Here is a 23,502-nt window from a genome sequence, read left to right on the forward strand (position 1 = left end):
CCAAATATACTGGCATTGCACAATTTATATATAATTATGTTTTCTCATACTCAAACTGAATATGTTATGATCGGCCAAATACATCCGATTGATAGTTTTACCCAATTCATAACCTGTTCTGGAAATAAATTAAGGAGAATTGACTATTGATCTTTCCACAGTTTTATTTGTAAATTAACAATTCCAGAGATGGTTCTCCTTTATTAATGAATTGTGCTACATAATTATATATAAAATTTCATAGGTACTCATGAAAATCAAATGCTTTCGATGTATAAAAGGAAGTAAATATTTCAGTGATAATCAAGCCATTCAGAAAAGGAATATCTACACACACACACACACACACACACACACACACACACACCTTCTCTATCTCACCAGCGCACCCATCAGCAACGCCTATCCAAGACACAGTCACCACCCATACGCTACAGTGGAAGATGGCTGCCACACCTCACCATAAGAACCTGACAACAAGACGCTATGAATTATAGGGGCTGGATTGGATTGCGATGGAGAATGAGGACTAGGCAGACAGTTATATGATGATCAGTGGCAGTCAAGGTAAAATGAAGGACATCATAATTGGGTAATAACTGCAATATTTAGAGTGCAGAGAGACTCATACTCATTACAGCTTATCTAAAGCAAGTTCAATAAGGGTGAATTCTCTGTCTGTCTGTCTGTCTGTCTGTCTGTCTGTCTCTCTCTCTCTCTCTCTCTCTCTCTCTCTCTCTCTCTCTCACACACACACACACACACATGAGAGTTACCTCCATATTTCCTTTTAGACAAATATTAGTTAAACAGTAGGAGCAGCGACCGCTCAGTTCAACGTAAATAACGTTCTGATGTGTTATGGTGACAACACCACGTCTCACCTTTTGTTAGTTTTTTCCTCTCTCTCTCTCTCTCTCTCTCTCTCTCTCTCTCTGTCTCCTAATCCATGTTCATTTAAGTACATAAAGAGAAAAAAATGTAAGAGGTGGCCATTTGACTTTGAGTTATATGTTTTACAGGGAGGGACACTAACCCTCCACCAACCCACTTGTTGACACGTAGGGAACACGTATGGTTTGATTATATGGTCACCACCCAGCGTTGTAAATGGTTTCTTGGCTTACAGGAAACCATTTGGTTTGTCACTCAATGTAAAGCCACCTGTAAAGGAGAGAAAAGCAATAAGAAGTGACAGGAAAGATGGGAGAAATAGGAAGAGAGGAGGGCAGGCACAGAAAAAGAATGATAAAGGTTAAGGAAGAAGTAGGCAGCACTACATCAAGTGAGTGGATGATGGTCGCCACCACCTACCACTACACGTCTAATATCGCCTCAGATACCATCATTCAACCACCCACTTATAAACCTGTACAAGTGCTATTACCATCATCAAGCGTCATTCCATCATTGCCATAGCCAACACAACCACCCACTCTCATACTTCCACCTCCACTCTAGCACATCATCCACTCAGAAACCACCATCACATAACCTACTACCATCACTATTACCACTACCAGCACTAATACAACCACTACCGCTAACACAGTCACAAACGCCACCACCACCACAGCTAACAACGTCAGCAATAACAACAAGAATAGTTGATCTAGTTTTACAACGTCGACCACCACCAAGAAGGGCTACTGTACTACCACAACTACCACCACCACCGCGTTAAAAAAAAAAAAAAAAAAAAAAAAAAACTTGCAAGCTCATGTTATAATTTACGCTCATTGTCACTCTCATCCTTATTTACGCGGAGTATAATGCGCATTGTTCTGAATCTCCAGCCCCCTTAGAGTTTTTCTCGCATACACATTACGAACAAGATATCAACAATGGCAACACCATAATGACCACATTACACACCACTGACAACACAACAACTTTCTGACAACACAGCTCAAGAGAAACGATAGTACAGACATGATGAAGGGAAATGCGCAAATATGCCTGACACACTTGCTTGACACACTGCCCCATCACACCTTTATACCCAGTTATCTGCCTGTCAACCCTTCTCACCCACCTGCCTCACCTCCTTCTGCCTATCTATCTAACTATCTATCTATGTATATGAGGCCTCACCACTATCACCCTGCGTTTGACTGAATCAGTGTTTGAGAAGTGTAATTATACTTTCATAACTGACCCGCATGAGAGAGATGGTGGGTGATGGATTGAGTAGGCGGAGGTGCGCTGTGATGTGGTGTTGTGAGTTGTGATGTCATGTGCGATATGAACTGTTGCGATGTGAAGTGTTGTGTGTTGTGATGTGGAGGAAAGTAGTGTGGTGTGATGTGGAGTATGGTGGGTTGTGATGTGGAGTTTTGTGATACTGAATGAGGTGTGGTGTGATGCGGAGCATGGTGTGGTGTGGAGTAATGTGGAGAGTGGTATGGTGTGATGTGGGGTGTGGTGTGGTGTGATGTGCAGTGTGGTGTAATGTGATGTGGAATGTGGTGTGGTGTGATGTGGAGTTTGGTGTGGTGTGGAGTAGTGCGTGCTGTGTTGTGCAATGTGGTGGGGTGAAGTGATGTGATGTGGTGTGACCTAATGCCACACTGCCTCATGTTACTGGCTCTATGTGGAGTGATGTAATTTGGTGCTGCGTGTTGAGGATATTATCAGATGCTTCCCACAATGGCTGCCTGACCCACCATCTCAGCACACCACCACCAACAACACACACCAGCCCATAACACCATCATCAGCACCATACACGCCTGAACACAGCCAGGTAAGAAGACCCAGGTAAAGTCAAATGAGTTATTGAACAGAGTAAAGTGGCTTATCTCAACCAAATAATTATTGCAGAAGAAACTGCTGTATTTTCTGTTGTGTGACTGACATAATCCACAATATTCGTTGTCATTCAAAGGTTTAATTGTTTTTTTTCTTCCTCCATGCAATTTCCTGCCATCTATTTCACTCAGCCTGACAGGTAATTGGGCTTTAGGAATTGTTCTTGTTGTTGCTGTTTTTCAACAGTATTTATAAATTTAATAATGGAGATGGCCAGTCAGGATATCGAGTTATTTGCCACATCGTTATATGGCAAACGGAATTGCTTTTTGTATGGGAAGCCTGAGTCCAGAGAGATTAGTTGCTGGAAATGTTTCTTGCAGGTTGTTGACTGGATGAAGACTTTTGAAGGATGAAGTGGTTACGACGTGTGATTGTGGTGGTGGGTGGATATTTAACGCAAATCTGTGGACCTTTTGGGGGTTTCTTTGAGATAATGGATAATAAGGAAGAAATAACATAAATGGACCTTTTTTCTCTCTCTAAGGTAAAGACTTTGCTGTTTTTTTCTGGGTTACGCGGTCGATCGTGCTCATGAGAGGCTTGAACCGGAAATGCTTTTGTGTCGTAATATATTGGTGCCGTGCTTGCAATTTTTATGCATGAAAAAAGGATTTTGTTCACCACTCTTATAACATCACTGGATGTTATTTGAACCTTGTATAAATTGCATCATTTGTTGCTTGGAGAACGACTTTTCTTGTAAACGGTAGTTAATAATAAATTTCATCTTGTTTCTCGAAGGTTGTGCTTACGAGGCTTTTCTTTGCTGTGAACTGTGTCAACTGTCACTTGTTCTTGTCAGTTTTTGTTGAACGGATTGATGCGCCAAGGAGAACACTCTTTTTCTATCCATGTCTTGTTCTTATACCCTAACCGCACACTCTTCCAGAAACTGCCTAACGCGATTCACGAAGCATTTTTGTCACCACCATTCCGGACGACCTATATGATTAGACGGGTAGCAAGAGATAGTTTATTAGAAATGAAAAAAACTAAACTCCAACTACACAAAATTATATATATATATATATATATATATATATATATATATATATATATATATATATATATATATATATATATATATAAAAGGTAATGAAAGCAAAGGAGAGAAACTGAACACTGGCAAATTGTCGGAGATGCAAAATTGGAGTAATGACGTGTGAATAAGAAGACAGGAGGCGAGAGGTAAAGGGAATTTCTTTTGGAAATGAAAAATCTGAGCTAATGAGGGTCTGTCAATGCAAATGAATGTAAACCTGACGAAAAGAACATGGAAAGGTTGAGTCAGAGGAAGTTGAGAGGGTAAGAAATAAAAATGAGGAAATTCCTGCAAAAAGTGACAAGAGAAAAATTTAGGTAAAGTGATGATGTGCCGGAAGTGTCTGAGATGTAGGATGTGTTAAAAGAAAGATTGACTCTAAGGGATGGAAAATGATAGTTCTATATGTGATTCAGTACATGATAACTGATATGTATGAAGAAATAAGGAAGCCGTGAAATTTCAAGAAATAAGGAGCTTCAGAGTGGATTATCGTGGAGAGTTTAAAAGATGAGTAAAATAACAATAATAATAATAATAATAATAATAATAATAATAATAACAATAATAATAATGATAGTAGTAGTAGTAGTAGTAGTAGTAATAATATTAATCATCATCATCATCATCATCATCCGGACCTCCTTTCCCACCCAAGGGCAGGGTGAGGATAATAATATAATAATAATAATAATAATAATAATAATAATAATAATAATAATAAAATAATAATAAAATAATAATAATAATAATAATAATAATAATAATAATAATAATAAAATAATAATAATAATAATAAAATAATAATAATAATAATAATAATAATAATAATAATAATAAAACTGTTAGGCAAACAAGCAAGTGCATAACGAAGTAAAATTGTTACCAGATTCATGGCTGATGAAATAATTCAGTGAGATGATATTACGAGAGGATGAGAAGCGAAAGAGAGTATGCTGGCAACACGTTTAAGGTAAACTACACACACACTTATACACACACACACAAACACACACATATCTATCTATTTATCTATCTGTATCTACACATCTGCATCTATCTACTGTATCTGTCCATCTATCTATTAAAGAACAAGGATATCATGAGGGACGTCCTACTTCTGAAGCCTGTCATGGTGTTGCCGCGTCCTGGCCGTCCTTGTGCACCCTCACCTCACCTTACAGAAAGCTGCAGAATTCTTTTTTTTTGGGGGGGGGGGAATTTTCTGACCGACTTAGCTGGCCATTTCGTGTTTCAACTGATCCTGCTTCGTCTTGCTTGATTTTTTTTTTTCCTTTTTGCCTGCAAGTCTGGGAGATTTATTTCTGTGCCACCCTGATTCTGTGCCATGGTACAGTATGTTACGCTCTCATATCAAACCAGTAAAAGGAGCGCAGTTTTTAAAGTTAATATTTGGTAGCTCTCCCTATATTCTTTAGGATGTGTAGGAGGCAAGTAGATTTTCAGCTCTGAATTCTTCCCAACACTGACGAAGTCTGCTTCCACCACTATGAGAGAAGAGGTGTCACTTTAGCCAACTTGGCCTTATGAAAACCATTTATTTATCTATAGATGAAAAGTTTTTGTGTCTAAACGTCAGTATCTGTGTGTGTGTGTGTGTGTGTGTGTGTGTGTGTGTGTGTGTGTGTGTGTGTGTGTGTGTGTGTGTCTGTGTTTGCCTATTTGTATGTCTGACAATGTGTGCGTCTGTGCTTGGGTGTCGCGATGTTCTGTGCTATCTGATCCCTGGCAGGAGTATTTCGTTTATGATATGGCAACACACCCACAAAATGACCTCTCATTTGATCACAGCACTGAATGTCACTTTTCATGACTTCGGTCTTTATAGTTTTTGGCAGTGGATATTGCTCTTCTTTTACCGCAGACTTCTCAGGAGTTAGGCTACTTCTAGGTACGGTAGCTCCTACAACTAATATCCTAATGTAATGAGTACCGGACGGTAGAAAGAGATGTCCCCTTTCGATAAATTTGGTACAATCACATGAAAAACAAAATTGCTATGAAATAATGCCTCTATTACTGGATGAAGACACGAGATGGAATTGAACAGTATATGAGTGCATAAGGGTGGAGAGAGCATATGGGGAGGGGATGTGTGAGTTGGAGGAAGGACAGGCAGATGGCGGCGGAGAGGGTGACATGACAGTAATTTTTTTTATCAACCTTACTGTGATTATAGAGTCTGCTATAGATAGGTAAATTTTATTTAAGTCTAAACTGCCAGGAAGAGTAATAACACAAAGAAGTAGAGCAATTAAAAAAGGAGAAATAATGATAAAAAAAAAGGTAAAGGTAAAGCAGAGCGAAAAAGACAGTAGAAAACCTGGGAAAATAGAGGAACAGTAGGTGAGACCTCTATTTGTGGGGTAAATACTAGAGAAAATAACAGACTTGATTTATCCTTACCAGTGAAGCTGACAAAAACTGAGGTGCATGTCCGTAATTCTCTCTCTCTCTCTCTCTCTCTCTCTCTCTCTCTCTCTCTCTCTCTCCAGTGTTTTCGAATTCTCTCTACCCATTTCGTTTTTCACTCTCGCATCTGCGTCTCTCCCAATCCCTCCCTCTTCCACCCACCACAACGCTTCGCTGCTTGACCAACCCCGTGTTCACTGACCGTTTTAAAAAGTGCCTTAAAATGTTCGAACCTATATTTTTATTGTGAGGCCAAATTTGAGATGTGACTTTTATGGACTGGAAATACTGTTCTTTATTTTTCTTTGCGTCACTGGAAAATTTAGTGACATGTTAAATTTAATTTGAGCAGGGCAGGAACAAACCGTCTTTCAATTCTAAATGAGTCTCAAGAAACTGAAGGCTTATTTGACGTTACTGCGACCTTGTCTGTCAAGAGTTTGGCGAAAGAGTGAAGAGACGCAGAGCAGGAAATAAAGACGGAAACAGGTTTATGGTAACTACACACACACACACACTAACTTACTTCAAGCTGTCCTTCTACTATAAAGGACAACGGCTGCTATACTCACTAAGATGCTGTGTTTCTCAGTCTTTGGTGCCAACCAACGTGTGTGACTGTGCAGACCAATCCTGGATCCGTGAACTTTGCCAAACAGCCGCCATGTCAAGTCAGGGTTGGCTGGGAGACCTCTGGTTTGGTTGTGCCTCCGTTGTCTACGCTCTTCTCTGGCCAGGTTCCGAGCTTTAAGATGAATAGTTCCTTCATTGCAAAGGGCTCGCCATTGTTTTCTGCCAACGGCATTGTTTCAAGATCTTTTGGTATGATGTTGCATTTCTTCAGAGTTGTCCTTATATGACCTTTATATCTCTTCTGTCCCCCTGCGTTACGGTGTGCTGCAGGGAGTTGGCCACATAGAACCTGGCGGGGAAGATAGCGTTCAGGCATGTGGAACACGTATCCGATTCATCTCAGCTGTTTTCTGGCCAGCATGGTTTCTATGCTGGTTGGCTTTGCCTGATGGAGAATTTGTGAGGGACTTTATCCTCCCGTGTGAGTCCAAGGATGCACTGTAAGCATCAGATGAGAAACGACTCAAGCTGTTTCATGTGACGCTGGTAAGTAGTCAGGATTCAGCACCATATAAGAGGGAGGAGAGGCATACAGCTGTAAGTACTGATACCTTCGTCTAGATACTTAAGTTTATGTTTTCAAAGACTCTGGATCTGGGACGTCCAAAAGAGGCTGAGGAGTGGTTGATTCATGCAAGGACTTCTGCATCAATGTTATATTTATCTGTGAGCAACTTCCAAGGTAAGTAAAACTCTGCACCCTTTTACTTTTTACTTTGTTTGCATAAAACGCAAGAGTCTATGCTGGGTTGTTTCTCTGAGATATTATTTCTGTTTTATTGCTATTTACTTGATATTTTTTCGGAGCCCCATTGCATGGTACATGCTGGAAATGATGGTGAGACTGTTGTAGGGCTAATGGGGTATGTGGAAAGACAGCACACTCATTAGAGTATGTACTCATCAGAGTATGGTAGCTCTAAGAAATGAGCCATTTCAATCTTCGATTGTGCTTGAAGACGCCTGAGATTGAATACATTGCCATCTAGACGTAACTGGATTTTTATTTCGTCATCAGTGTTCATTTGTTGGTGACTTAAAAGAGTGACTGCAGTGAAATTGATGTTGAAAATGACAGGAGGCAGGACGCATCCTTGCTTTAAGTCCAGATCCATGATAAAAGCTTTGGATTTGCTCCCACCTATGGACATAAGAGCATTCATGCTGTTATGCAGGCTCTTCAGGATGGTAAGAAGTTTGTCTGAAATCCAAATTTTGAAAGAACATTTCATAAAAGTGCTCTGTCGACAGTGTCAAATGCTTCTGCAAGATCGATGAATGCAATATATAAATCACGGCTCTACTCGTGGGATTTCTTTTGTGTCTGTTGGGCAACAAAGCTCATATATCACAGGTACTTCGTTCCTTCAGTAATCCATGTTGTGTTTCGGGAAGTGTTGATTGTTTCAGTTGGTTTGTCAGTCTGAATAACATTATCTTGGCTAGAACATTGCTAGCATTCACAAGGAGGGACATACCACTGTTGCTGTCACAATTCGAGCGGTCCCCTTTCTTCTTGTAGATGGTTACAATATCAGAAATAAGCCATTCTGATGGAATGCGTTCTCAGTTGCAGATAGTCTGAGATAATGGAGTTGCTGGTGGGGTAACTGGCCACTCTCTCTGATTAGTTCTAATGGTATGCCATCAGGGCCAGGGCTTTTGTTAATTTTTAGAGATCAGATGGCCTGAACAGTTTCTGTAAGTGTAAGTGGGACATCGAGATCTGCAGCTTGAGGAATATTTGGAATATTATCAAGGATTTTTTCCACCACCGCGTTTCTTCGATTCAGTAAGGTACTGAAGTGTTGTGTCCATCTTTCTAGGTCTGCTTGCCTGTCTTTCAGGATCTTTTTTTTTTTTTTTTTTTTTTTAGCTGATCGAGCAGGGATTATGCTGTTTGTTTAGCTCATAGATGGTTTTTATGGACTTGTAAAACCCATGTTGGTCATTACGATCAGCCAGTCTTTGCAGCTCTTGTGCTTGTTTAATCCACCATTTGTTCCCCATGTCATGAAGTTTTCTCTAAGTTTCATATCTGAGATTCTGCAGTTCGGTTTATGGGGTTAAAGGAACTAGGATGAGTCAACCAGTTGTTTCATGCTCTATTCTTCATGTCAAGAAGGTAGGGGTAAGGTATGCTCTAAGCATTTTCATCAAGCCAGTCTTAATGGCGGCGAGCAGAGAAGCCTAGGGTTTCTTCTGGAGTGCTTTGAAGTAATGTCGTAATGTTCAACCACTCAGCATCTAGTTTTATTGCGTTGTTGTTTGGGTCAAGTGGTGGGCATTGTGAGAGCTTGTCTATAATAGTGCCGTGGAAGGTGTTACAGGTTGCCATGTCTTTTAATACTACAGTTTCTTGGTGCATGGTTTATGGCGCATTGACGGGTGTAGGACTAGTTGCAGTTTGGTGAATATAAGGTTATGGTATTGAACACAGTATCTTTCAAAGCTCCGGTTATATTGACTTCTCTTCAGTGTTGCTGCCTTACAATGACACGGTCAATTAGGTGCCAATGTCTAGATCGTTGGCGCATCCATGAGGTCTTGTGTTTAATCTTAACCCATTAGCTCCCAGAGTTCCTGTGTGGGGGATTTTGCTGGAAGGGTAATAAGCATACCACCCTTTGCCTATCGGCTCATAGTCGTGAAGCTCATAGGTCCCCACCTCGGGGTTCCCTCCTTTATCAGATTTTGAGAATGCCAAACTGCCACCACAACACCAGACTGCTACCATAACACCAGACAACACCAGACTGCCACCACAACACCAGACTGCCACCAAAACACTCGACTGCAACCACAACAAACTGCCTCCACAACACCGGTACTGAAGGATCAATTAACGGGGTGTCTTGCTTCTGTGTAATTTCAGTTTCTCGATGACCCAACTTGGCAGGGGTATCACGAGAATAGCTGGATAACTTGGCTGTTCTAGGAATCGTCTGTGGTACGTCCGTCACCACGAACATGGCTGGTTACTGGGGCGAGATCAAAGGAGTTTCGCTGATGTGTGTGTGTGTGTGTGTGTGTGTGTGTGTGTGTGTGTGTGTGTGTGTGTGTGTGTGTCCTAAAAATAGTAACACCGAGAATGATTCCCTAGTCGAATTCAAAACAGCCAGAAGTGAAAGGGTGGTACAATTATTAAACATGAATAGATATGTTTTGCAGAAGAAAGTTGTATGTGTTTTGCTGGGATACAAATTAAGAAATTAGAGTTAAGGACACTATCTTTTCGAGCATAGTGGAGATTTATTGAAGCATAAGATATTATGGGAGTGATTTTTAGCCGTGCAATTTCCTGGTAAATATATAGCGTGTACAGTACAGCACAAATTTTACGTATATGCACTCAGCTTTAGTGCCCTGTAACTCTGCCCTATCGCCTGTGTACCGCCTCAAATATTTGGAAATCCTCCCCACCCAATCTCTGGTGCGTCCCTGCTGCCTCCCTCAGTGTGTTTGCTCGGTCAGTCCTGTCATTACGGACGGACCTCACCGGATGCCATCGGTATACTAAGTGGCGGGATGGAGGAAGGGGCACACCAAGACTGAAATAACTGTGAACTGTGGACAGCAGACTAGGAAAAGATGATATAAATATCCATTTGGAGAGAGAGAGAGAGAGAGAGAGAGAGAGAGAGAGAGAGAGAGAGAGAGAGAGAATAATTAGGTAAAACTTAGTGCATAAGAGTTCTCATTTATTCTTGAAATGTATGACTGATCCTATTTTCCACTTTCTCTCTCTCTCTCTCTCTCTCTCTCTCTCTCTCTCTCTCTCTCACTTCAATTACGGTATATCCTTGTCTGTCGTTCTTCTTTCCAGTATTTTGCTTACCTTGCAATTTTTTTAGTTCTCTCTCTCTTTCTCTCTCTCTCTCTCTCTCTCTCTGTGGTAAATGTAGATGAAGCAAAGTGTTGGAAAAGTCTAGTCACTAACCTTTATTGGTATCGTTGCCACACCAGATTGCCCACAGTCACAAAAGAATGTCATGTGTTACCCCAGACTGCCCCGCGTCACACCAGACTGCCCCGTGTCACACCAGACTACACCGTGTCACACCAGACTACACCGTGTCACACCAGACTGCCCCGCGTCACACCAGACTGCCCCGTGTCACACCAGACTACACCGTGTCACACCAGACTACACCGTGTCACACCAGACTGCCCCGCGTCACACCAGACTGCCCCGTGTCACACCAGACTACACCGTGTCACACCAGACTACACCGTGTCACACCAGACTGGGCCGTGTCACACCAGACTGGGCCGTGTCACACCAGACTGGGCCGTGTCACACCAGACTACACCGTGTCACACCAGACTACACCGTGTCACACCAGACTGCCCCGTGTCACACCAGACTACACCGTGTCACACCAGACTGCCCCGTGTCACACCAGACTGACCCGTGTCACACCAGACTGACCCGTGTCACACCAGACTGACCCGTGTCACACCAGACTGATCCGTGTCACACCAGACTACACCGTGTCACACCAGACTGACCCGTGTCACACCAGACTGCCCCGTGTCACACCAGACTACACCGTGTCACACCAGACTGCCCCGTGTCACACCAGACTGCCCCGTGTCACACCAGACTACACCGTGTCACACCAGACTGCGCCGTGTCACACCAGACTGCCCCGTGTCACACCAGACTGCCCCGTGTCACACCAGACTGCCCCGTGTCACACCAGACTGACCCGTGTCACACCAGACTACACCGTGTCACACCAGACTGCGCCGTGTCACACCAGACTGACCCGTGTCACACCAGACTGACCCGTGTCACACCAGACTGACCCGTGTCACACCAGACTGACCCGTGTCACACCAGACTGACCCGTGTCACACCAGACTGACCCGTGTCACACCAGACTGACCCGTGCCACACCAGACTGATCCGTGTCACACCAGACTGACCCGTGTCACATCAGACTGACCCGTGTCACACCAGACTGCCTCATGCCACACCAGACTGCCGCGTGTCACACCAGACTGCCACGTGTCACACCAGACTGCCGCGTGTCACACCAGACTGCCCCGTGTCACACCAGACTGCCACGTGTCACACCAGACTGCCCCGTGTCACACCAGACTGCCACGTGTCACACCAGACTGCCCCGTGTCACACCAGACTGCCACGTGTCACACCAGACTGCCCCGTGTCACACCAGACTGCCACGTGTCACACCAGACTGCCCCGTGTCACACCATACATTCCTCAGTCACAGAGCATTGGCACGTATTCTTCTGCATTATTCTGCGTAAACTGTTCGGTTTTGTCGTAATATATTCTCTTTCGTGTTTTATGTCATGCTCATATAGCTAACAGTTACGTAGTAGTTTAGTAACTAGTGCCAGACACCCAATCCCACATTTCATCCAGGGAGAAGGATATTCTAGCTCGTTTCCTTGTTCATGCATTATACTGTTCTTTTATTGTTTTATTGGTTTTAAAGAATCAGATAATACGGCGCAAGGAATGAAACACGGCATACGTTTTCGAATTTTGCTTTAAATTAGGTAAAAGAAAGTTCAGCCGATAAGTACGATAGTGACGTATTGGTTTCCTATTTCAGACAGGCGCGGCTCATGGCTATTGATTAATGACCCAGCAACAGCCAAGACCTGGGCGGGCTGGGCTATAAATCTCCCACCAGCTGAATATTTTTACCAGCAGTGGGGCCAGCTTAGGCGAACAACCCTTCACACTCGGGTTTTCGTCTCCCACTTACCGTAGTTTTATGTGAAATTTTAATTACCAGATGCAGATACAACAGGTTAAACGAAAAGAGAGACAGAAGTAGTGTCATAAAAACTTTGTAGTTACTTGTAGTGGAGTTTTATATATATTAGACTTGTGGGCGAGCGGTTGTTATATTTGAGTAGCTTGTAAGTAGATAATCTTCTTTCCCATTTGTCATGTAGTGACAGGAGAGGTAAAGAATAGTATGGGACTGTTTTTATTTGTCTTGGAAATATTAACAAAGTCTCTCACACAGAGCGGAGTATAAAGTAGAGTCCCGCTAGCTATCTCTCTGTCTCGCTCTCTCTGTCTCTCTCTCAAGTTGCTAAGCCCTTCTCCCTGCGACCTGTCTGTTGTATGGCTAGCTTCTTTCTGCCTCGCTGTCGCTCCCTCTCTCTCTCTCTCTCTCTCTCTCAAGTTGCTAAGCCCTTCTCCCTACTACCTGCCTGTTCTATGGCCTGTCTCCTTCTGAGCTCTCTTTCCTAAATTCTGGTGAAACAGTAGACGTATCACGTGTGTTCCTTGTGAGTGGAAAGTTCTAGAAGCCTGTGTGTGAGTATGTGTGTATGTGTGTGTATGGTCACTAGGCGCTGTCGTGTGCCTATAAAGCATTTCTTGAGTTAAGAGTGTGTAAGCATGTTTAGCATTGCTCGATTCTCGCAGACACAATACCTTCTCATCATCTGACTCCCTGCTTCTATCTGTCTCTCTATCTATCTATTTATCTATCTATCTATTATGATTTGTAATTATAATATGGAGTCCTAACAGTAGGAAAGCAGAGAGGTAAGGATGAAAAATGAACTAGGGATAATGTGGAATGGTAGGGAACAACTAAGAAGGGAGAGGAGAGGATGGTGAGGGTGAGGGATATGAAGAAGGAGACGAAATATGAGAGGGGAGGAATACAGGAATATAGAATTGAGAAGACTGAAGAAATCAGGGGAAGAGTGAGGGTAGAATAATGAAAGGAGGTGTGAATATAATGAGGAAATGGGGAAAGAGGGCAGACAGGTAGCATAGAGCTGAAGGAAAAGAATAATGAGAGAAAAGAGAGATGTGTGTGTGTGTGTGTGTGTGTGTGTGTAGCTGGGGTAATACTGTAAGGGATTGGAATAAACACAGGCTCATCTAATTAAAGCATCGCGTAGAGGGTCATTCAAAATATGGCCAGTGATAAAATGAAAGAAAGGCGAGACAGTGAAAAAGAAGAGAGAGAAGTAAAAGAAGCAAAAGAAATGGTTGAGGAAAGAAACATATGACGAAATAAAATAAAAAGAGGAATGAGATAAAAGTGACTATACAAAGGTAGGTGAGGGCCCGGCTTACTAACATGGAGTTACTACTACATCTAGGACGACTACCACTACTATACTACTACTACTACTACTACTACTACTAATAATAATAATAATAATAATAATAATAAAATAATACTAATACTAATACTACTACTAATAATAATAATATGACCGGTGACACAGCAAGAATGAGATAAGGTAAATGTAAGGCAAACGGAACCGAGAGAACAGTAGGAGAAGGACTAAGACAAGAGAAAATTTTCGTAGATAAGAAAATAACAGCAAAAACGAAATTGGAGAAGTGAATAGAAGATAGAAGGTGATATAAATGAAGATGGCGATGAAGAATAATATTAAGATCAGGGAAAAACAGGTTATGGAAGGAATCAAGACAGAGAAAATAAAAGAAAGACAAAGACGTGCTTCCCAGGTAAGATAATGAAGAAGGGATTTACAAAGCGAGATTTACAAGGCCGGAAGGAACACTGCAAAATTGAAAGCTAAGGACAAACAATGGGAAAGACAAGGATAACCAAAGAATAACTGGATGTAATGGAACAAATAATGGGAAAGAGAAGCATAACCGAAGAAACAAAAGATGTAAAATAAAGAAAAAGGTTATGGAAGAAAAGACTAAGAAAGAACGTTAGGCGAGGAAAAATACACACAAAGGGAGAGGGAGTGCAGTTGGTGCAAGGCAGAGAGAGAGAGAGAGAAAGAGAGAGAGAGAGAGAGTGGTCGGAGGAAAAGACAGGGTCGAGGAAAGAATACAAACCTAGTGAGGGAGTATTGTAGAGAAAAAAAAAAAACAAGGGTTACATTTAAGCAATGAGGAAAGAAGAGACCCGGGATGGTGTAGAGGCTGAGGAGAGGGTGGAGGGAAAACAGGAAAGAGATAACGAGTTGAGGGAGAGAGTGGATAGGGATCAGGGAGAGGACAGAGAAGACTGAGGTGATGTAGCCCAGGAAGAGATCAAGCCACACAGGACGGTGGAAGCGAGGTTGATAGGGAAGGGAGAGGTATGGCAAGGCAGAGGGGAGTAAGCTGTGAGGGTGTGGGATAGGACAAAGCAGGACTAGGGTGTGGTGGTGTGGCCATGGCAGAGAGGAGGGGCATGGAATCAGGCGGGATAAGCCAAAACACGGATGAATTTGAAGGGGTGGGGCTCGGTGTACAGAGTGGGGCGGGGTGGGTGTAAGGCGGGTGAGGTGGGACGATGGAGAGAGAGGCACGGTGCCGCGGGGAGAGGTGGACCAAGGGACAAGAGGGCTGGGTGAAGGAGGACGAAGTGGACTGAAGTAGAGTGCAGCAGGTCGAGACAGCATCAGACCAGTCTCCATGTCCACTACGTCAGTATCCGGGCAGTGTCGTGTGTGTGTGTGTGTGTGTGTGTGTGTGTGTGTGTTGATTCTTTATTGAGTCACAATGTTCCTTCCAGCATAAAATTTTCACTTCTGTCCAAAACCATCACACTATTTCCCCGTAAACATTTTCTTTCTGTAATTTACTGGAGTCTGCCTTTCATTTTTACTGGAACTTTATACCTGGTTTCGCTCAGTACCGTATCTAGAATCGTTAATTCATATAACATTTGACTTTATCCTTGCCGATACCACAGTGTTTATCCAGTTTAAGAAAGAGATCCTCAAACTACCTACCTGTGTACAACCAGATACCTAAATTCTGGGGGGAGGGGTCACAAACAAATCGCCCCCACGTCATCCTACTCTCTACCATTAGGCTACCATCCCTGCAACACACAGTACCTTTACTCATGAGCCTCTCCATTCCACCCCTCCATCTCATCATTGGTTTTCCCCTCCACCCGACTCACAGAAACTTTCCTGATAGATCTATCATTCTCCATTCCCTCTACCTTTCTCAGTTTTTTTTTTTTTTTCCCAAGCACTTACGAGCACTAAAAGCATTACTGTCATCCCAAACATCCTCATTTATCTGTTCACCTCTGCCTCGAATTCAGAATGTTTAACTCAGATAACTAATTTCCCTTTATTTATGTCCGTGAAATAAAATCAGACTTTCACTTCCATATGTTAAAGTGGGAATCACAATACTGGTGACTCTTTACTTCACTGTTCACTTCCCAGTTCCATATCACTGCCATCAGTACACCTGTTGCCTTCCTACTCAGCTGTAACCTTGTGTGTGCGTTCTCCTGTAAACTCTTGTCGTTGCCCACCACACCACGTAATTATTTCAAAACACTCTCGTTCTCCATGTTTTTTTTTTTATTTCAGTCTAGCTACGCACTCCATGACTGCATTCCCTTTAAAGACCAGAACTAAACACTCTGCTACTAATTCCATTACTCCTGCTGAACACACACACACACACACACACACACACACACACACACACAATCATATATCGCCCACTGCAAGTCTCAGTACACTGCAAAACCTCACCTCCTACCACCACTACCACATCTTATTACATCATGTCCTCTCTGTTTTCACAACCCAAATCCCCCCCCCCCTCTCTCTCTCTCTCTCTCTCTCTCTCTCTCTCTCTCTCTCTCATCTCTAACCATGTAATCATCAATGACATGTGCTCACAAACCTTATTACAGAAGAAAAAGCTATCTATTTGGCACTGACCTTAACACACACTTGTTCATCTTATCCACAAGTAAAAAAAAAAATCTCAGTTACGCGTTATATCTGAGTGTATTGCGATCTGTCAGAAGGAACCAACTGTTAGATGGATCCAGGGAGGTTTGTCCATCTTTTGCGAATGTTTTCATCACAGAATTTATAAAACCTGACCACCGGACACCAAAGTCCTTCTAACTCCGCTCCTTCCTGCCACTCCAAGTCACTCTCCCTCTTGTAGTCCTCCACTTTATCCTTCCATTTTTGGCTAAGTCACAGGGAAAGGCTGTGCGCGTCGTTACCAATGCCTTATTGCTCACTCAGTTAACTAAACAAGAAATGCTGTCTTTGCCACTCCTTAGTCCCTACGTTCTTTCTTTCTTTTTTACTTTTTTCTCCCTTCATTCCCCAGTCTTCTCATCCCAGCCTCCTTCCCTCGCTTCCTCCCTTCATTCTCCCGCTGACAAAATTGGTACATAACAGTAGAGTGGAAGGAAGGAGAGGTAGAACTGAATTTCTGTGTATGTGTGTGTGTGTGTGTGTGTGTGTGTGTGTGTGTGTGTGTGTGTGTGTGTGTGTGTGTGTGCTGAAAAATAGCCAGGTCTATTAAATCCACATACATCCTGCGATTCAGTGAAAAGTCGACCTGAGTTAAAAAACGGATATACGAGTGATTAGTCTAATCAATATGCCCAAGGAACGTTGACAAGAAGTATATTAAAATCTCTCTCTCTCTCTCTCTCTCTCTCTCTCTCTTTCTCTCATCTGACTGCCACCACGACACCCTACTGCCACCACAACACCAAACTGCCATCACAACACCCTACTGCCACCATAACACCCTACTGCAACCACATCAAACTGCCACCACAACATCCGACTGCCACCACAACACCCGACTGCCACCACAGTACCCGACTGTCTCCACACCATCCGGATAAAAGAAGCAACTAACGAGGCAGCTTGCTTCGGTGCAATATCAGTTTTTCATTGACCCAACTTGGCAGAGGTAATGCGAGAACAGTTATGTAACTTCGCTGTTCTGGGAACTGGGTCGAGTTGAAAGGAGGTACAGTACGTGTGTGTGTGTGTGTGTGTGTATCCTGAAAAACTACACTAACACTCCGTTCTCCTCGACGTTTTCCAGAAAGCCAGATGTGACAAGCGGCCACTAACACGGCTTTTGAGCGGTCTACCCCAATTATATTTTTCCTGAGGCTAGAATTTTTAGTTTTTGTGGTTTTTAGGTGAGGAAGCTGAGTACCAGGTATGATAAATTAGTTTATTAAATCAACATACACAGACATGTTTTGAGGCCGTGGGAGGAAGTTGTATGCGTTCTTTTGATATTTAAATTAATGAATCAGTGTTGACAAAAAAAAAAAAAAAAAATCAGATTTGCCTTACCATGCAATAATTTGCGCATGTATAGCAACCATTAACTGTCATCTTGTATTTGGAAAATATAACGTACATTTCCATTAACGACAGTCTTAACGTTTAGCGGCAAAATACCTAACAGTTTTGAAGATGTTTTTACAACGTCTTAGGAATGTTTTGATATTTTATAATGTTTTCCAGCGATCTTCGGGAGATTTTGTATTTAGTAACATCCTAGCGTTTTTTAAAGCAAGTTTAGCGATATTTGTGACTGGATTTGGCAGTTCTATAATTTTACTATTGCACTAACTATGTAGTAGCGAAAATATACTAAATCTTACTGACGAATAAACTCAACTTCCTCCAGTCTTTGTACAGCCAATAACTTACTTCCTCGTCAAGATTACATTCTCAGTTCACTTACTTTCATACTTTACCACAACACTGGCCTCTCAGCATCACTTGGCACCACAGGAAGAATATCGACAGAGAGATCGTTCTTGTGTAGGAATGCATGAACAGCCATCACAGACAATCAGTTAGAGATTCATCGATTCAGACTAGCACTCCTTCAGAATTTCTGTCCCTAATACCTTCTTCAAGCAGGTCAAGTATGCATGTTTAAATTAGGGGGAAAAAATACAAGTCTAACCTAATATACAAGCTGTAAACTTCAGGCAAGACAAGTATAAATGCTGAGGGGAAAAAAGTTTATAATTTGTACACAGTACTTTAGGGGCAAATATACAAACCAAAGTAATACCCGGTAATATAACCTATGCCACAAACTGTATGTTTCAAGCAGGCCAAAAATACATACTAACATACTAAATATGACAGGAAATACTGCACATGCATGTATGTGTAAATAAATTCTTACCTCCATTTAACAGGTAAAGTTCAGGGTATTCTTCCTTGACTGATTCTGCAATGTTATTGACAGTCTCTTTTCGCAGCTTCGTCTTGTGGAAAAGTGCATTTCGTGGATCCCACAGATACCTCCTCTGCCTCACATGCTCGAGCAATGAGCCCTCGGAGGCACGGCACCAATGAGTTATCTCCATAATGTTGGCCTTTTGTGATTAGTGATTCACGTCCACAACTCTCACTGGCGAGTCACAAACCTTTGTTTATGTATACCGCACAGTCTGTAACTGAGTACCATAGAAAAAGTCATGATTTTATGAGCCTTTGTTCTGTTAACTAGTGAGTACATAAATAATTAATCTCCAAAATAGCATTTAAGAACAGGTTTTCGTATTCATTTAAAAGCTTTTGAAAAATGTTCTCACAAGTATATTTACAAAGGTCAAGACGGTACTTAACTGCGTCAGCCACTCTACACATTCGAATGTATTTATAGTTATTCTGCATTAGAAATATTAATAACTCTTCTACTGCCTATAAAAAGTCACAGGTGAAGCACCCGTGGCCGCCTTGAAACCCAGTGTTACTGTAAATCGGAAACACGAGACGAGCAGGACCGAGTTGCCAAAATCACAGCAATTCTAGCGGAGTTTTCGCCGAGTTTGCTCCGAGTTGGTGTTGCCGGCAATTTCCGTCAAAGGAAAACGCCCGTGCTACCGCGCCTTTAATCTTTACTGATGCATCTGATTCTGTAACCCACCCCATCCCGACCACTTTTCCACCACTGACTCCCCCCAATCCTGACCATTTTAGGAAAAAAGTTTGTTTGGCTTAAACCTTCGCTTTTGGTGACAGACATCGAAAATTCATAGAGAAATCGCTCACCTGAGGTTTAAAATACTCATTACAGGTAGGAGTACCTCCTTACCTTACTGGGTTTTCTATCAGGCTGGCACCAAAGAAAACGAGTTCCATGGGAGGATAACTATTTCACACCACTCATAAACGGTATTTATTTATTTACTTGGTACGAATTTATATGTAGTACAAGAGTATATTGGTTTTCAAGCAGTAATATAGGCATTGTAAGCATTGTTTCACTCACTAATACCTGACGTTTTTTTGCCTGATCATCATTTCTAACTGTTTCTTCCTCTAATGCTATGTAAAGTTTGTCCTCCACATTGTCATTGATTGGGGAATCACTCTGGCCCTGAATTTCGTACCGTGGCATGACATGGCTATACTGGCCAGGTCACTGATAACAGGTGAATTGCTGAGACAATGGCATGCAGGGGGGGGGGAAGGAGGTCATGCTGGGTAAGGCATTGTCCCTGCCTGGCATCTTGTTGAGGAAGGTGTCACGTGTATACATACCAAAAATGACTCACGAAAATTGAAAATTGTGCAAATTAGGGACCTTGCAATTTTTTCGCGTTTATGTACGTTGACGGGATTGGCAGTGACAAAACGTGTGGACTTTAAAGAACGTCGATGGGACACCGCGGGTTAAGATTGATTTATGATATCAACTTTGTTTTTACAAGTTTTTTATTAATCTTTTTTCTTCATCAGTGGCTTCATCTAGATCGTAACATGATCTTTCTTAGTCCTGGTACTGTACTATTTCTCTTCTTCTCTCTCTCTCTTGCTAAATCTTTCTTTCCCAGCACACCAACACGAAACATTAGGCCATTTACAGGAATCGTATGAATTCCTTCATTCACACCACCCATCACAAACTTTATAACACCTTCATATATGTAATATCAATCTACGCAGCTGATTCATGCACGTAACCTGAATCGGTAGAGAGGTGGCCTGCAGTCTTAATGGATTGAATCCTGGCTGGGGCAGGGAACAGTTTAGGGATTTGAATTTCATAAAAGCAGACTTTACTGATCTACCAGAAGTTCTGCCGACATGTGAAAATGCCCTCGCTAATACCAGTACACCAGTCCTGTAAGAGACAGCCCTAGCATACATTTTTATATGGACGGTGGATGTTAGTACCGAAGTGGTGCCATGTGGAGGTGTGTAGAAGGACTACTGGACCTTGGGATAGGACCTGAAGCCTTTGTTCAGAGTCGGAAACACAAAAAGAAAGGTGATCAAGGATAATGAGATCCATTGCACTGCAGAAGTATGTACTGTACAATTTTTAGGATTACAAATAAATATGCGTGTCGATGAGTAAATTAGGAGTGTGTCGTCCTGTCTCGGTTGCCTCCCTTTCTTTGGGGGAAGCCGACTAGGTATATATATATATATATATATATATAATATCTCTCACTCTCTCTCTCTCTCTCTGTATCTAGATATATATATATACATATATATATATATATATATATATATATATATATATACATATATATATATATATATATATTTGTTACGGAACAGAGAAAGATAATGAACACTTCAAGTGAGAATACTAAAAATCACTACTGTCCCGCAAAGTTCCAGGTTCAAAACAAAAGAGTTTGGTAAAATTACAAGTTAAAGTTTAATGTTCATACTAACAACAAAACATTCAGGACTCATAAGGATAATGTAATGGCAAAAACAGGTTAAATATATGGTTAACTGCAATAGCCTCTATTAACACGAAATTAGCAAGAGTAAATTTATCTAAGTCAGCCCTGATAAAACGAGAAAACCGGATAATGCTCAGTTAATGCAATATATATTATTACAGATACAAAATATTATTACTACTGGCTGACACCAAAAACTTTACATTAATCACAAAAACCTCACCAGGCCTACGAATTAACACCTTATGCTATACAGTACAAGAAAAAATGTAATAACACTTATACTCAAATTACACAGCATCTAGATGGTTGGAGACTTCCTGAGCACTCACAAAAATAATAACAACTGTACAGGGGAGGACAGAGATGTGAAGAAAATGAGGAGTAGATCTAAGTGGCAATTAATGCAGAGACTGAGCTCATTATATAGGGGGCGGCAGAGCTTGATACAACTTGTAAGAAGGACGCGCAAATGAAGCCATAGGGTACAAAGAGTTGACACTCCTGCTCTGAACAACAGAAAAAAACGACTTACTCTAAGGGAGGAGGGGGGGAGTGAGGTAGAACACGCACTATGGAAGCCACGAGGCGAATCGTGATCAAACATGCAGCATACTGTACGTTAGAATTATACAAAGGATGATGAAATCATAGGTTATGTAACACCTCCCCACAAAGAAAAAGAAATTTACAAAGGAAATTTCGTATTACTCTAAAACAATCTGTCTAAAGTCTAGATAAGCAATCTGCAATAACATTTTCTTTCCCCTTGACATGTTGTATGTCTAATGAATACTCCTGAAGAAATAGACTCCATCTTGTCAATCTCTGATTTTTATCTTGAAACTTACTAAGGAATTTCAGTGGGTTATGATCAGTATAAATGACTATGGGGTCAAAACCAGAACACAAATAAAATGAAAAATGCTGTAAACCCAAAATCAAGGCCAAAAGCTCTTTCTCAATAGTTGAGTATTCTTTTGAGGTGGAGTGAACTTCTTACTGTAATAAGATACAGGGAGTTCAATACCCTGATCATCCTCTTGCAGCAAAACAGCCACAGCTCCTGTATCACTTGCGTCAACAGCCATCTTAAAAGGCTTAACAAAATTTGGAGTAGCGAGCACTGGTTGACTTAATAGGATAGCTTTAAGTTTGCTGAAAGAGGATTCACAGTTATCGGTCCATACAAATTTAACTCCCTTTTTCAGTAGGTCTGTAAGTGGTGATACAAGAATTGAAAAGTTAAGAACAAATCTCCTGTAATAACCTACCATTCCCAAAAATCTTTGTAGCTCTTTCCTACTTTTAGGTCTGGGAAGATCGCTTATAACCTGAACCTTAGCTCCTGGTGGTGCAACATGTCCATCACCAATGACGTACCCAAGGTACTGAACTTTAGCTTGACCAAACTCACACTTTGATAAATTAGCTACAAGATTAGCCTCAACCAAACCCTCAAAAAATTTACTGACGTGGCATAGGTGATCCTTCCAGTTGTCACTGAAGATTAATACATCATCAATATAAACAACACACCCTGCCAAACCCTCTGTTACAACATTCATGAGCTTCTGAAATGTGGCTGGTGCATTATTCATACCATATGGCATTACAGAACATGCAAAAGTCTTTCCTAGTGTTACAAAACATGAGATCTCCCTAGCACGTTCAGTCATAGGTACTTGCCAGTATCCCTTTAACAAATCAAACTTACTTATGTACCTAGCCTTTCCGATCTTGTCTATGCAATCTTCCACATGAGGGAGAGAGTAAGTGTCTGTTCTGGTTATCTGATTAACACGTCTGTAGTCGATGCAAAGCCGCTGTGACCCACCTGGCTTAGGGACTAGAGTGACAGGAGAACTCCACTCGCTCTGACAGGGCTCAATCATCTTGTGGTCCAACAGGTAGCCAAGCTCCTTCTGGATGAGAGGAACTTTCACTGGGTTCAGACGGTAAGGAGGCAGTTTAATTGGCTTTGCGTCTCCAACATCGACATCATGCATCAACACAGTGGTTCTTCCTGGAGTGGCACGGAACACTTGCGGGTACTCCTGCAGTAATGCCGAAAACTCCTGCCTTTCCTCGGGAGCTAGATGAGAAAGCTTAGTCTGGAGA

Source organism: Coenobita brevimanus, chromosome 6 (genome assembly GCF_032717465.1).
Source record: "Coenobita brevimanus isolate Jiangsu-jjx chromosome 6, ASM3271746v2, whole genome shotgun sequence".
NCBI lineage: Eukaryota > Metazoa > Arthropoda > Malacostraca > Decapoda > Coenobitidae > Coenobita > Coenobita brevimanus.